The 13,574-nt window shown below is 49.5% G+C and overlaps 1 long non-coding RNA gene across 3 annotated transcripts in view; it reads right to left on the reverse strand.

The window, feature by feature from the left end:
• Window positions 1–9,682: 9,682 nt before the first annotated feature.
• Window positions 9,683–13,574, reverse strand: part of LOC103348573 (uncharacterized) — a 40,104-nt gene continuing 36,212 nt past the window's right edge. Inside the window, exons 3-4 of one of the 3 annotated variants that reach the window (XR_011384670.1) lie at window positions 10,327–10,394; window positions 9,683–9,913 (exon numbers count right to left, since the gene is read on the reverse strand). This is a non-coding gene — a long non-coding RNA (uncharacterized lncRNA). Of the gene's footprint in view, window positions 9,914–10,008; window positions 10,395–10,737; window positions 12,240–13,574 lie in introns of those variants that run through there. The other 2 variants (XR_011384671.1, XR_001793485.3) reach the window with 2 other exon arrangements.

Consider the following 13,574-nt stretch of genomic DNA (forward strand, 5'->3'; position numbering starts at 1 on the left):
GCTAGTTTCTTACGGCTTAACCGGTAGCTGGCTGGTCCTTTCACCGCTGGCCCTCTGTTGAGCTCTGCGGCCTCAGGTTCCCACCGACGATTTCGCCACGTATCAAGCCTGTGGTTGGCAAACTTGAGCAGGAAGACTTTGACAAACAAGCCCTGAAGTTTGATTCCGTGTGGGATGAGACCTGAGAACGCGCATTTCTGTCGAGTTCCCAGGTGCTGCTCAGGTTGCTGGTCCGGAAATCCCATTTCGAGAACCGCTGTGTTAAGCACTTCGGACCTGCCGGCCGGTGGGCCACGTCTGTCACGCTTCTTAGCTCATTCGCCTGTGAGCCCCGTCCTAGACAGGTGGAAACGGCATCTCCCATGATGAAGAGACTAAGCTCACCCAAGCGGCGGCGGTGACACTCGAATCCAGGCTCCTTGCTCTTCCGCTCTCATTTAATACTGGTCACGTAAGGTGCCCACGAGCTGTTTGTACGAACAACTGATGGCGGAGCGAGCCAGTTCTAAGCATCCCAAGGAAATGAAGAAAAAAGGAACATGGGAATACTGTCCCCAAAGCTGGTGTGATGCCAGTTGTGTTGCCAGGAAGGTCAAAAGACTTAACGAAATAAGAGAGAGATTGTCCAACATTCTACAACAGTGCTCTTAAAACTGCTGGTCAACCAATGATAGAAATCTACTTTTCAGTGGAATCTCAATGGGTGCATTTTCCACGCAATGGAATGAAGTGAATAGAAGACATAGAAATACTATTTTTTTGAAATGTCTGTTTCAGGGGTTGGCGCTGTGTGGCAGTGGGTTAAAGCTGCGGCCTCCAGCGCCAGCATCCCATATGGGTGACGGTTCAAGTTCCGGTTGCTCCACTTTTTTTTTTTTTTTTAAGATTTTATTTATTTGACAGGCAGAGGGCCTGGGAAAGCAGTGGAAGATGGCCCAAGTCTTTGGGTCCCTGCACCTGCGTGGCAGACTGGGAAGAAGCACCTGGCTCCTGGCTTCAGATCAGCTCAGCTCTGGCCGTTGCAGTCATTTGGGGAGTGAACCAGTGGATGGAAGACCTCTCTCTCACACTCTCTCTAGCTCTACCTCTTTCTGTAACTCTGTCTCTTCCTCTTGCTGTGTAACTCTGCCTTTTAAATAAAATAAATAAATAAATCTTTAAAAAAAGAGAAGGGAAAGCACTGCTGATGTACTGATGTAGAGGCACATGGAGCTAGAGGCATATAATAACGGGATGAGTGAGTACAGAGCTCCTGCTTGTACGGTAACTAACACCCATCACTGCTCTGTGTGGCAGGTGCCGCTCCAGAAGCGTACAGTAAGTCTTCACCAACAACTTGAGGAGACAGATGCTCACACAGCAGTTGTCTAAAGAAAAATTTCATTTCAAAACTTGTGGTGTGGGCCTTTGACCACAAGTAAAGAGACCCACATCTCCTATCAGAGCGTCTCCACTCTTGACAACAAGCTTTTTACCAATGCAAGACCCTAGGAGGCAGCAGGTGATGGCTCAAGACCCTAGGAGGCACCCAGGTGGGATACCAGGATTGAGTTTCTGGCTCCTGGCTCTAGCCTTGGCCATTGTGGGCATTTGGGGAGTGAACCAGTCCATGGGAGCTCTCTTTGTCTTTTTCTGCCTCTCTGAAAGAAAAAAAAAGGTACTGAAATTGAGTCACTCTGTGTTGGTGAGGACAGGTGTGACCTTACCTACTGGGTAGCTGGACAGATTGGCAGCACCACCCAGAAGGCTGTTTGGCAATACCAAGTCAACCTTTCACACCCTTTGACACACCAACTCGAGTGCTACCAACATATCTCACAGATACACTCGTACCCAATTACAAGGGCGTTTCCAAAAGCTGGTGGAAAATGGAATAACAAGATGAGTTTGGGGAGCAGGTGTTCAGCCTAGTGTTTCTGACACCTGTGTCCCATATCACAGTGCGTAAGCTTGGTTCCCAGCTCCAGCTGACCACAGCTTCCCTCCAGTGCAGATCCTGGGAGACAGTGGTGACGGCTCAGGTACTTGGGTCCTTGTCACATGGAAGACTTGGATTGTGTTTGGGGCTCTAGGCTCTGGCGCAGCCCTAGCCCCAGCCCCAGCCCCAGCCCCAGGGCATTTGGGGAGTAGACCTGTAGCTGGGAGCTCTGCCTGTCTGTCTCTGTCTCTCTGCCTCTTTAAAAAAAGGAGGGGGGGGATAAATTTATTTTGGTACAAATTTTGAAATCTGTGCATACTTTTTCCATAATAGGCATTTTCTTGAACCTTTTGGAAATATCTGGGCTGTATAAGGCTATTCGTTGTATCACCCTGTATAGTAAACTAAAAGCTACACACACCTACCAGAAAGGCTACAAAAACAGCTGGCAAGCATGTATATGTTGCTGGTTGGAAATCAAAGTGGTATAGCCACTTGGAAAACAGTTTGCCAATGGCTTACTGATAATGGCTTATCATATGACCCAGTAATCCCAATCATGGAATTTACTCAAGAGAAACAAAAAGCTATGTCCACACATAAGCCAATACCCAGTAATAGCAGGTTTATTCATAACTGCCCCGTACTAGAAATGACCATGTGTTTTCTAATTGGTAAATGGATCAATAAACTACAACTTATCCCTCCCATGAGTCCCACACAGTGACAAAGAGCAAGTGACCACTGACACATGCCACAAAATGAGTCTTGAATGTTCTGTGCTCAGTGAGAGAAACCAGATCCAAAATGCAATATTTAAATTGTCGTTTCATGTAATTTGGAAGGCAGAGAGACAAACAGAGCTTCCACTCACTAAAAAAACTATTGGAAACATCAATATCATCAGTGGAAGCACAGGGTATGTAAATTACGGTACAACCACCAATCAAATACTACACAGGGCTGGCACTGTGGCGCAGTGGTTAACGCCCTGGCCTGAAGCGCCAGCATCCCATATGGGCACCGGTTCAAGACCCAGCTGCTTCTCTTCTGATCCAGCTCTCTGCTATGGCCTGGGATAGCAGTAGAAGGTGCCCCAAGTCCTTGGGCTCCTGTCCCGCGTGGGAGACCTGGAAGAAGCTCCTGGCTCCTGGCTTCGGATCAGCACAGCTCTGGCCGTTGTGACCAATCGGGGATTGAACCATCGGATGGAAGACCTGTCTCTCCCTCCCTCCCTCTCCCTCTCTCTCTGTTTCTCTCTCTCTCTCTGCCTTTCCTCTCCATGTGTAACTCTTTCAAATAAAAAAAAAATACTGTGCAGTCATTCCAAAGAATGGGGAGCTCTAAACACACCCAAACAGACTTCCAAAAGTTAATGGAAAACAGAATTAAGAGATAAATGTATTTTGGTACAATTTTTTAAAATTTATAACCATAATTTTTGAATTTTTTAAATATTTATTAATGGAGGAGAAAGAGAATTAAGTGTGTGAAAGAGCGAGGCTATATTTATGTAAAAAGCAGATTAGCAGAGAGAATGTAAGAGACAGAGAGAGAGGTTTTCCATCTGCCGGTTCACTCCCCAGACGGCTGCCATGGCCAGGGCTGGGCCAGGCTGAAGCCAGGAGCAAGGACCTTCTTCCAGTCTCCCACATGGGTACCAGGGGTGCAGGCACTTGGGTCATCTCCCGCTGCTTTTCCTGGGCCGTTTGCAGGCAGTTGGATCAGTAGGGGAGCAGCTGGGACTCGACTGAGCGACCATGGGGGATGCAGGCATTGCAGGCGGCGGCTTTACCAGCTGTGTCACAATGCTGGCCCCCTGGTTTTTTCATAGTAGGCATTTTCCATGAATCTTTGGAAGAGCCCTTGTATGTGTGGGTTTCAATAACTCTGCCCCTAAATAAACTCATTTTTTCATTCCATTTTTCTATGAACTTGGTATACAAACAAAAATTGCCCCTGGGGAGGAGGACCAGCTGACTAAAAGTCAGTGGTCATAAGACATTTTCTTTTGTCCACAGACTGTTGGTTTGCTTTAAATTTTTCATTAAGCACATGTATCAGTGTGTGCAGCCATCCGTGTACAAACGGATGATTTTATTTGTTTATTTGAGAGGTAGAGTTACAGCCAGAGAGAGGGAAAGACAGAGAGAAGGTCTTCTATTTGCTGGTTCACTCCCCAAATGGCCGCAATGGCTGGAGCTGGGGTATCCGAAGCCAGGAACCAAGAGCTTCTTATGGGTTTCCCACATGCATCCAGGGGCCCAAGGACTTGGGGCATCTTCTACTGCCTAACCAGGTCATGGCAGAGAGCTGGATCAGAAGAGGAGCTGCTGGGACTTGAACTGGCGCCCATATGGGCTGTGAGTGCCGTGGGCGGAAGCTTAACCCACTATGCCACAGCGCTGGCCCCTAGCACTTCCTCTTGACTGCCTTGAGAATCTCTGACTCAGTCCCGGGGCCTGCACAGTGCCATCCTCCAAAGGCTGCCTGCAGGCGTCCTCTCTGGAAATGGTCCCCTGAGCAGTGAGTGATGGGTGCCAGTGGAGAACCCCTGCCTCTAGAGGGCACTTGTGAGGCCTATTTTACGTAGTCCCTAGAGGGGCTGCAGCGGGACTGAGCCCTGGTTGCCTTGAGTGGTACCCAGTTCAATCACTCACCATTGCCAAGATGCTGTCTCCGGTTTTTCACTCTTCAATTCTCCTACTCCAGCTTCCCAGAACTCTTTTTCGAGCAGGCGTAGGAGTCCTGGTCGCAGGTTTGCTTTTTGGGCTAAGCTAAGCCAAGGCCATCGCTCTACTGTGCAGCTGTCAGTGCGCAAGGGGGATTGGTTCCAGGATCTCCCAAGCATACCAAAAGCCATGGGCACTCAAGGCCCTTACATAAGGTGATGTGGTATTTGCTTAGAACCTGGGTTCAACCCCAATGTATTTTTTTTTTTTTTTGACAGGCAGAGTGGACAGTGAGAGAGACAGAGAGAAAGGTCTTCCTTTGCCGTTGGTTCACCCTCCAATGGCCGCCGCCGGCGCGCTGCGGCCGGCGCACCGCGCTGATCCGATGGCAGGAGCCAGGTACTTCTCCTGGTCTCCCATGGGGTGCAGGGCCCAAGCACTTGGGCCATCCTCCACTGCACTCCCTGGCCACAGCAGAGAGCTGGCCTGGAAGAGGGGCAACCGGGACAGAATCTGGCGCCCCGACCGGGACTAGAACCCAGTGTGCTGGCGCCGCAAGGCGGAGGATTAGCCTAGTGAGCCGCGGCGCCGGCCTCCCAATATATTTTATTATTACTTGAAAGGCAGGGAGAGAGAGAGAGAAAGAGAGAGAGAGAGAGAGAGAGAGAGAGAGAGAGATGGAGATCTCATCTGGTGGTTTCCTCCCCAAAGACCTGCCATGGTTGGGATTGGGCCAGGCTGAAGCCAGGAGCTGGGACATCAGTCTGGTTCGCTCATGTGCATGGCAGGGATCTAATTACTTGAGCCAACACCTGCTGCCTCCTAGGGTGCACATTAGCTGGAAACTGGGATGGAAATGGACCTTGAACCAGGCTCTCCTACATGGGTTTCAGGCATCCCAAGCAGTGTTTTTAATCGCTGCACCGAATGCCCACCACCCCACCAGTTTATACTTTAAATCATCTCTAGACTACACATAATAGCCAATATAAATGCTATGTAAACAGTCATTGTACTGTATTGTTTATGGAATAATGACAAGCAAAAAAGTCTGTACATGTTCAGTTCAGATGCATGCAATTTTTTTCCAAATACTTTCGATCTGTGGTTGGTTGAACCCACTGATGCAGAACCAGCAGATACGGAGGGAGGTCTGTCTGTCTAAACAACAACTTTCATGGTGTGTCAGCTCCGTGCCAAGTCAAGGCAAGGCAGAGGGTGTCGACATGAAATCAGTCACCATTGTGATTCTTCATCACAGCAATTATGAGCTTTGGCCTCATTCATGAATTTCACAGAGTCTGAATTCATGAGTTTTCAGGATGACAAAATGGGAACTTTATTGGTGGTGTTTCACTTTGTTTTATTGTAATATGATCATGTAAGCTGTACAGACACACCTACCAGAGTGTTCAAAGGGTATTCCAAACAAGAGAGAAAAGCCTACCTACAGAAAGGACTTGAAATGACTTCTCAAATGACAGAGGCTGATTTTAATGTTCCAACGATCTTAGCTGGCAAATGGGAGTCCCACCTGTTTCTATAAATAAAGTGGTTTTTTTTGTTTTTTTTTTGTTTTTGTTTTTTTTTTTTTTTTTTTTTTTTTTTTTTTTTACAGGCATAGTGGACAGTGAGAGAGAGAGACAGAGAGAAAGGTCTTCCTTTGCCATTGGTTCACCTTCCAATGGCCGCCGCGGCTGGCGCGCTGCGGCTGCGCACCACGCTGATCTGATGGCAGGAGCCAGGTGTTTCTCCTGGTCTCCCATGGGGTGCAGGGCCCAAGCACTCGGGCCATCCTCCACTGCACTCCCTGGCCACAGCAGAGAGCTGACCTGGAAGAGGGGCAACCGGGACAGAATCTGGTGCCCTGGCCGGGACTAGAACCTGGTGTGCCGGCGCCGCAAGGCGGAGGATTAGCCTAGTGAGCCGCGGCGCTGGCTCAATAAAGTGTTCTTAGTGAACAGCCATGGGGCAGACATTTGGCTTGGTGGGTAAGACACCACACGAGATGCCCACATCCTACATCAGTGTGCCTTGGGTTCAAGTCCTGGCTCCACTGCCCATCCAGCTTCCTGCTAATGCACACCCTGGGAGGTAGCAGTGATGGCCCAAGTAGTTGGGTCTCTGTCACCCATGTGCAAGACCTGGATTGAGTGCCTGGCCCTGCTATTGCAGGTATATGGGGAATGAACAAGTGAATGGGATCTCTCTCTTCTCACCCCGCCCCGTCTCTTTGTGTCTGCCTAAAGAAAGAACATAGACATGCCTATTTTTTGGTGCCTTGCCTATGTCTGGTTCCAGAGAGCTCAGAAGCTTAAAATATTTTGGCTGCCACTAGAAGAAACAGCTTATTGACTTCTAAATTCTTGTTCCATATTTTTTTAGGCAAGGGGTATATTATTAACAAGTCAACCATTATTACTTTCTGAGCAATAGCCAGAAATAATAATAATAATAATAATAATAATAAAAGCAACTAACAGGTATGAAACCCTTACTGTCCTTTTTTCTTTAATCTTTTCAAAAAATATTTATTCTCATTTTTTTTTTTTTCTATTTGAAAGGCAGAGAGACAGAGACAGAAAGAGAGGGACAGAGAGATCTTTGATGTGTTGGTTCACTCCCCAAATGCACATAAAAGCTGGGACTGGGCCAGGCTGAAGCCAGAAGAGAATCCTATCTGGGTCTCCCACAGGGGTGGCTGCCTCCCAGGGTGTGTATGGGCAGGAAGCTAGAATTAGAAGTTGAATAGCTGACACTCAAACCCAGGCACTCCAACATGGGATGTGGGCATCCCAAGTGATACGGGATAGGCAGGTAACTAGCTAGATCTGCGAGGCTGGAAGCCATCGCCTCCCCCTCCCCCACTGTGCATCCTCCTACTTGTCAATCAAACCCTCCCAGGGATGCGTCTCCTTCATAGGAGGCCTGTGGGAGACACGCCCCCATCCCCCCGACCTCCTCAAAGAGGCCGACAACTGGGAGAGCCGTCTCTCCTGCTGGACACCACTGCTGGAGGAGGGGCTGAGGGGTCTTCTCTCTCTGTCCCCGCCCCATGCCCTCCTTCTCCTGGGCCCACTGCCCACTCCTGCTTGGGAATGTGTGGGGCAACCCCAAGCTTGTGTGTGTGTGTTTGTGTGTGTGTGTGTCTTACACATGCCAGCATTAAGGATTCCTCTCCATGCATGGCAGGAGCCTGGAATAAAAATAAAGGCCACTTGCCCCACTGCGTAAGCACCACCGCTCCTTTCACAGAGGTGCGGAGAGTTTGTCACTCCCGAGCCAGCGCTGGCCCCTATGTCGGCTGACTGCTGCCCTTGCACAGTTCCCTTCGGGTGTCTGGAACCTCTCGCGCTCGCTCGCTTGTCTCTGGGCCCTTCCCTTGGAAAATTCCTCCTGCTCTAGTTAATTTCCACTCACCCTTGGGGCCAGTGCTTTCTACGCCTTCCCTGGCTCCAGGAGCTTCCTCTTCTCCAGTCTCTTTCGGGAGTGGGAAGGGCTTCCAAGCCAACAGGCAGCACCAAGAAAGCCCCTTCCTGCAGGGTCCCTGGGGACTCTCACCCCAACTTGGGACAGTCCCATAGGAGGCAGGCTGAAGCCTTGTTGGGCCTTCCCAGGTTCTTCAAAAAGTTCCTGGAAAATAGTATTATAAAAAACAAAAAACAACCCCCCCACCAACACACACAGTTCACAGATTTCAACTTTTTCACTGAAATAAACTTAATTCCATTTCCCAGTGGAAATGTCTTAAGAACCCCTCCCCCTTCCCGACCACAAAGCCCCTTCCTAGGAGGAGGAGGTCTCCCCAGAAAATGTCCTGCCTTTTGTCACCCGACCACTCAGACCTGGAGCCTCCCAAAAGAGGCCGAGCCGCCTCTGGTGCTGTACCGGCCCCACCTCCACAGGTGCTCTGGGTGACTCAGCACTCAGCGATTCCCGAGCAGAGGGCGTGGCCCTTGCACCTGGAGCAGCTGGCAGGTTAAGGGCTCCCTCAGAACTCCCCCACCCATTACCGCTCTGCCTAGGTGGGGCTGTGACCCTCGGGGACCACGCGGGACTGCTTCTCGGAACAGATCCTCCTGTCTGATAGAAGATACTTGCAGAGTGACCGCAGGAAGTCCCGCAAGGCAACTCAGCTTAGAGAATACTTAACAGTGGCCAGAAGCACTCACACCGTGCGTGGTGGAGCCCAGATTCTGAACCGCATTTGGGCAAGTCCAAAAGTCCCTTTGCGTCCGTGGGGACTGAGAGCCTGGAACCCACTGGGATCAGAGCTGCCAAGTTCTGGACTGTGGCATATCCCTTGCACCTAGTCCTTGCATTTTGACGTTGTTGCAAGGGAGGTGGACATTTTGGTGGAGGGGAGGGGTGCATATTAACGTCAGAGTTTTAGAGGAAATTAAATGGAACCATTCAGGTAAAATGACACTCATTCAACAGTCAACAGGTCATTTTCAGGGATGAACAGTAAATTCATTCAATGCCTGTTTACCTAGAGGGTTTACCAAGAGGATTAGAGAGGAAGGAATTCTTTTTTAAAAGTTTATTTTATTTATTTCAAGGCAGAGTTGCAGAGAGAGGAGACACACACACACACACACACACACACACATAGATTTTCCATCTGCTGGTTCATTCCTCACATGGGTGTCACAGGTGGCAGCTTAACCTGTTACGGCACAACTCGGGCCCCAAGAAGAGAGAATTCCTGTGCTAACTCTTGCTGAAGTGGGTTTGGACACAGGAACCCAGGGGCAAAAAGTTGCCTGTTCAGTTAAAAAGAAATCATTGCTTCTTTCCTAATAGATTAGCCTTTTTCTTAGGAGCCACAGCAGATGGTATGGTCAATCAGGACAAAAAAAAACCCACAGGTGGAATTTTACAAATTGGAGACAGTTTCTTTATAGAAATGGCATCTTCTCATCCGACAAGTCAAGGCAGCTCCTAGAACTATGACACACCTCTACCTCAGCCACACACATCCCCTAAGACGATGGCAACCACATCCAAACCATGATTCAAAGGAATTGGATTGAATTCCTGACACATTCAAATTCTTTATGGATGTATTAAGCAGAAAAACAGCAACTGGTTTTTTTTTTTTAATTATTTATTTACTTGAAAGGCAGAGTTAGAGAGAGACAGACAGGGAGAGACAGAGAGAGATCTTCTATCCACTGGTTCACTCCCTAATTGGCCACAACAGTTAGAATTGGGCAGGTCCAAAGCCAGGAGCCAGGAGCTTCTTCTGGGTTTCCCATGTGGGTGCAGGGGCCTAAGCACTTGGGCCATCTTCCACTGCTTTCCAGGCCATAACACACAGCTGGATGGGAAGTAGAGCAGCCAGGACTCAAACCAGTGCCCATATGGAATGCCAGCACCACAGGCTGCAATTTTTTAAAATTTTAAATTTTTAAATTTTTATTTATTTGAAAGATGGAGTTACAGAGGGGTAGAGCCAGAGAGAGATCTTCCATTCTGCTGGTTCACTCCCCAAATGACCGCATCGGATAGAGCTGAGATGATCCGAAGCCAGGAGCCAGGAGTTTATTCCAGGTCTCCTACAGGGGTATGGGGCCCAGGGACTTGGGCCATCTTCCACTGCTTTCCCTGGCCATACCAGAGAGCTGGTCGGAAGAAGAGCAGCCAAGACTCAAACCGGCGTCCATATGGGATGCAGCTCTGCAGGCTGGGGCTTTAACCCGCCTCGCCACAGCACCAGCACCACAACTTTACCTTATATGCCACAGCCCCGGCCTACAGCAGCTGTCTTGATCTGCAGTCTTGTTGTACCATATCCAATCCTAAGAACAGAAATGGCTATTATTTTTTGAAGTACTCACCCATCTATTAGCCACTGCGTGAACTGTTGCCCACGCATCATTCCAGCTCAAGCTCACAAGATGGTGAGACACAGGTATGGTTGTTTCTGGAGGAAAGCAAGTGCAACTGAAGGGACACAAAGTGACTTCCTCAAGGTCAGACAGCTGGGAAGAGTCCTGGCCAGATGCCACGTCCAAGGTCTGGCCATTTTCTCTGCCCAGCAAGTGGACAGAATATTTGATACTCTGGCGGGATTAGATAAATCTGTTTTGTATGGTTTTTATAATGAAATCACGTGTCCACAGAACAAGGACTTTTTCACTCTTTTTTAAAAAGTTTACTTATTTTTATTTATGTGAAAGGCAGAGAGAAAGAGAGAGAGAGGGAGAGAGAGAGAGGCATCTTTCATCCACTGGTTCACTCTCCAGTTGTCTGCAACAGCCAGGACTGAGACAGGCTGAGCCGGGAGCCAAGACTCCATCAGGGTCTTCCACGTGGGTGACAGGGACCCAAGTACTTGAGCCATCATCTGCTGCCTCCCAGACTGTGCATTGGCAGGTAGCTGGATGTGAAGGTGAGGCAGGACTCAGTTCCAGACACTGTCATATGGGAAATGGACGTCCCAAGCAGTGGCATAACCTGCTGTACCACGACACCCATGCCAAAGACTTTCCCTTGTTGGAAAAGAGTGCAGAAGGGCAAGCATTTGGCTCATTCGTTAAGTTGCCACTTGGGATGCTGGCATCCCATATCAGAGTGCCTGGGTTTGGGTCCTGGCTCTGCTTTTCTTCCAGCTTCCTGCTAATGTGCACCCAGACCATTAGCAGGGAGCTGGATCAGACGTGGAACAGCCAAGACATGAACCAGTGCCCATATGGGATGTTGGCATCACAGGTAGTGGCTTTACCCATGCCAGCCCCCTCTTTCCTTTCTGATCTTCAGTCATTGTGAGGAAAATAGAACAAAAAACAGAGGCAGAGAAGGGTTAAGTACCTTGCTACAAGTCACACAGGTGAGCCGACCTTGAACTCAAGCAGGCAAGGTGGCACCTGGCTCCAGGCCTGGAACCTCCTTGCTGCACTGACCTTGGGGAACAGCCTTGTGAACACATCCTGGACCCTCTTGGAGCTCTGCTGTCTACTTGGAGCCTCCATGCAGAGACCATGTTATCTGCATGAGGTCTGTTACTACACAGAACCGAGTGCAAATCCTGGCTAGTTGTGTGGCCTTGGACAGATGGCTGTACCTCTTTGAGCCTCAATTTTTGCATCTATAAAAGAGAAGGCCATACTAGTACCTGTCTCCTGGAACCCTGATGTGGCCACAAATCAGCAGGTGCAGGAGAAACACATAGCTCAGAGTGGACAACATAGCGCACATTCAATGAACGGCTATTTCCTCATCATTCCCCACTTGGCAGGCTGTAGCTCAGCCTACTCCACACCTCCTCTGCCTCTTTCCCAGTCTCCAGGAGGCCAAACTGCCTGGAATAAGTGAGGAACACATTTCTCCTCTAGGCCTCTCTGATTTCCTTGGCAAATCCTCACCCCCATCCTCCTTTGCTAGGGTTTGAATGAGTCCCCCCAAATCCATGCATTGGCAGCTTCATCCTCAGTGGGACATGGTGGTCGGGCGGTCCTCAGGAGTGGATTCCTAAGTGGTTCCTGATGAAAGCATGAATTACGTGCAGCTTCCTTTCCTTTCTCTCTCTGTCGTGTCTCCGCCTCTCCATCTCTCTCTCCTCTGCCCTTCCACTTATTGTTGTAGGATGACACAGCAGAAACGGTCACTGGATGAGTTGACCTTGAACTTTGAAGCCTCCAGAGCTGTAAGAAATTAATCTCTGTTCTTTATAAATTACCCAGTTATAGCGGCAGAAAAAACATCATCCACTCCTGTCCACTCAGCTGTCACTATGACTCCTACTCAGTTAGGAAGGCCCGGTGATCCCTCCATTTCGACCCTAAATCTCTGTATCTTCTCTTCCCCTCCCTTCCTCTTCCTCTCTACCCTGTGTTAGGTGCTAAGGGTATTGTGATGAACAGAATAGACACGTTCTCTTCTTATACAGAGAGCAATGATTCATGGGGGAGGCAGCCATTCATCAAATAATTAATTATATATTGAGACGAGTACTATACTAACAAATGAGACACACCAGGCTCGGATCTGGACCGGGCTGGGAGCCAGGGGAGACATCTGCAGTATGAGGCTCTCGGGTCGTGGAGGACCCACTTTGTGACAGCTCAACCACATGGCTGTCGGTTGGGAATGAGGCCAGGGCGTGGGCAGTGGTCCCACTCCCTCTCTACGGGGCCCTTCATGGGCTTCTTGCACTCCCTTATGGCATGGTGGCGGGGTTCCAAGAGGGAGCACCCCAAGAGAACCAAGTGGAAGTGCTTCGTCTTTTACGACCTAGCTTCAGGTCACCAAGCATCACTCCCACAGCAACCTCACTTGGATTCCAGTGAAGAGAACAAGCCCCCTGTGTTAATGGGAGAGGTGTTAAAAGTCACCTTGTGATGAACAGGTGTGGCCCTATTTGGAAAATACAACGGCACAGTTTCCCTGAGGAAGCCACGTTTGAGCTGACACAGTAATGGACAAGGGACACGGAACCACGTGTGGAACGGGCTCGGGATGAATAATCAGCCATAGGCAGTGAAGCAGACCCCAGAGACAGGCAGGAAGAAGGACCATGAATCTGAAGGGCCTGATCATGCTGGACCCTGTCTGTCAGGTGCTGTCCACGGCTACTGTCTCCACTCAGCCATCATCACCCCTTCTTCCAGAAACAGCACCCTAACTCCCTACTATGGAACCACTCGGCCTCCCCACCCACCTCGCCACGCCTCTCAGTGGGGCTGCAAGAGTGGGTATAAGACACAGATCTAGCCATTCAGGTTATTCCACACCCCTTCACCAGCCTTGGTGATTGGTTCAGGAGTGCACATGTGACCCAGGCAGAACCAATGAGTTTCAAACATGAGACCTCCGCTGCAGCTATTGGACAAGGGATTGTCTCTCTCTTTGAGGGTTGCTAGGCAGGATAGAGAGGCGAAAGCTCGGTGTCACTGTTGCCTCTAAGTGAGAAGAATAACACCTGCTGAGCATGACACCAACAAGGAAAGCAGAACTGAGGGACAGATTCTGTGGAGCTC

The sequence above is a fragment of the Oryctolagus cuniculus genome, chromosome 19 (assembly GCF_964237555.1).
Source record: "Oryctolagus cuniculus chromosome 19, mOryCun1.1, whole genome shotgun sequence".
Classification (NCBI taxonomy): Eukaryota; Metazoa; Chordata; class Mammalia; order Lagomorpha; family Leporidae; genus Oryctolagus; species Oryctolagus cuniculus.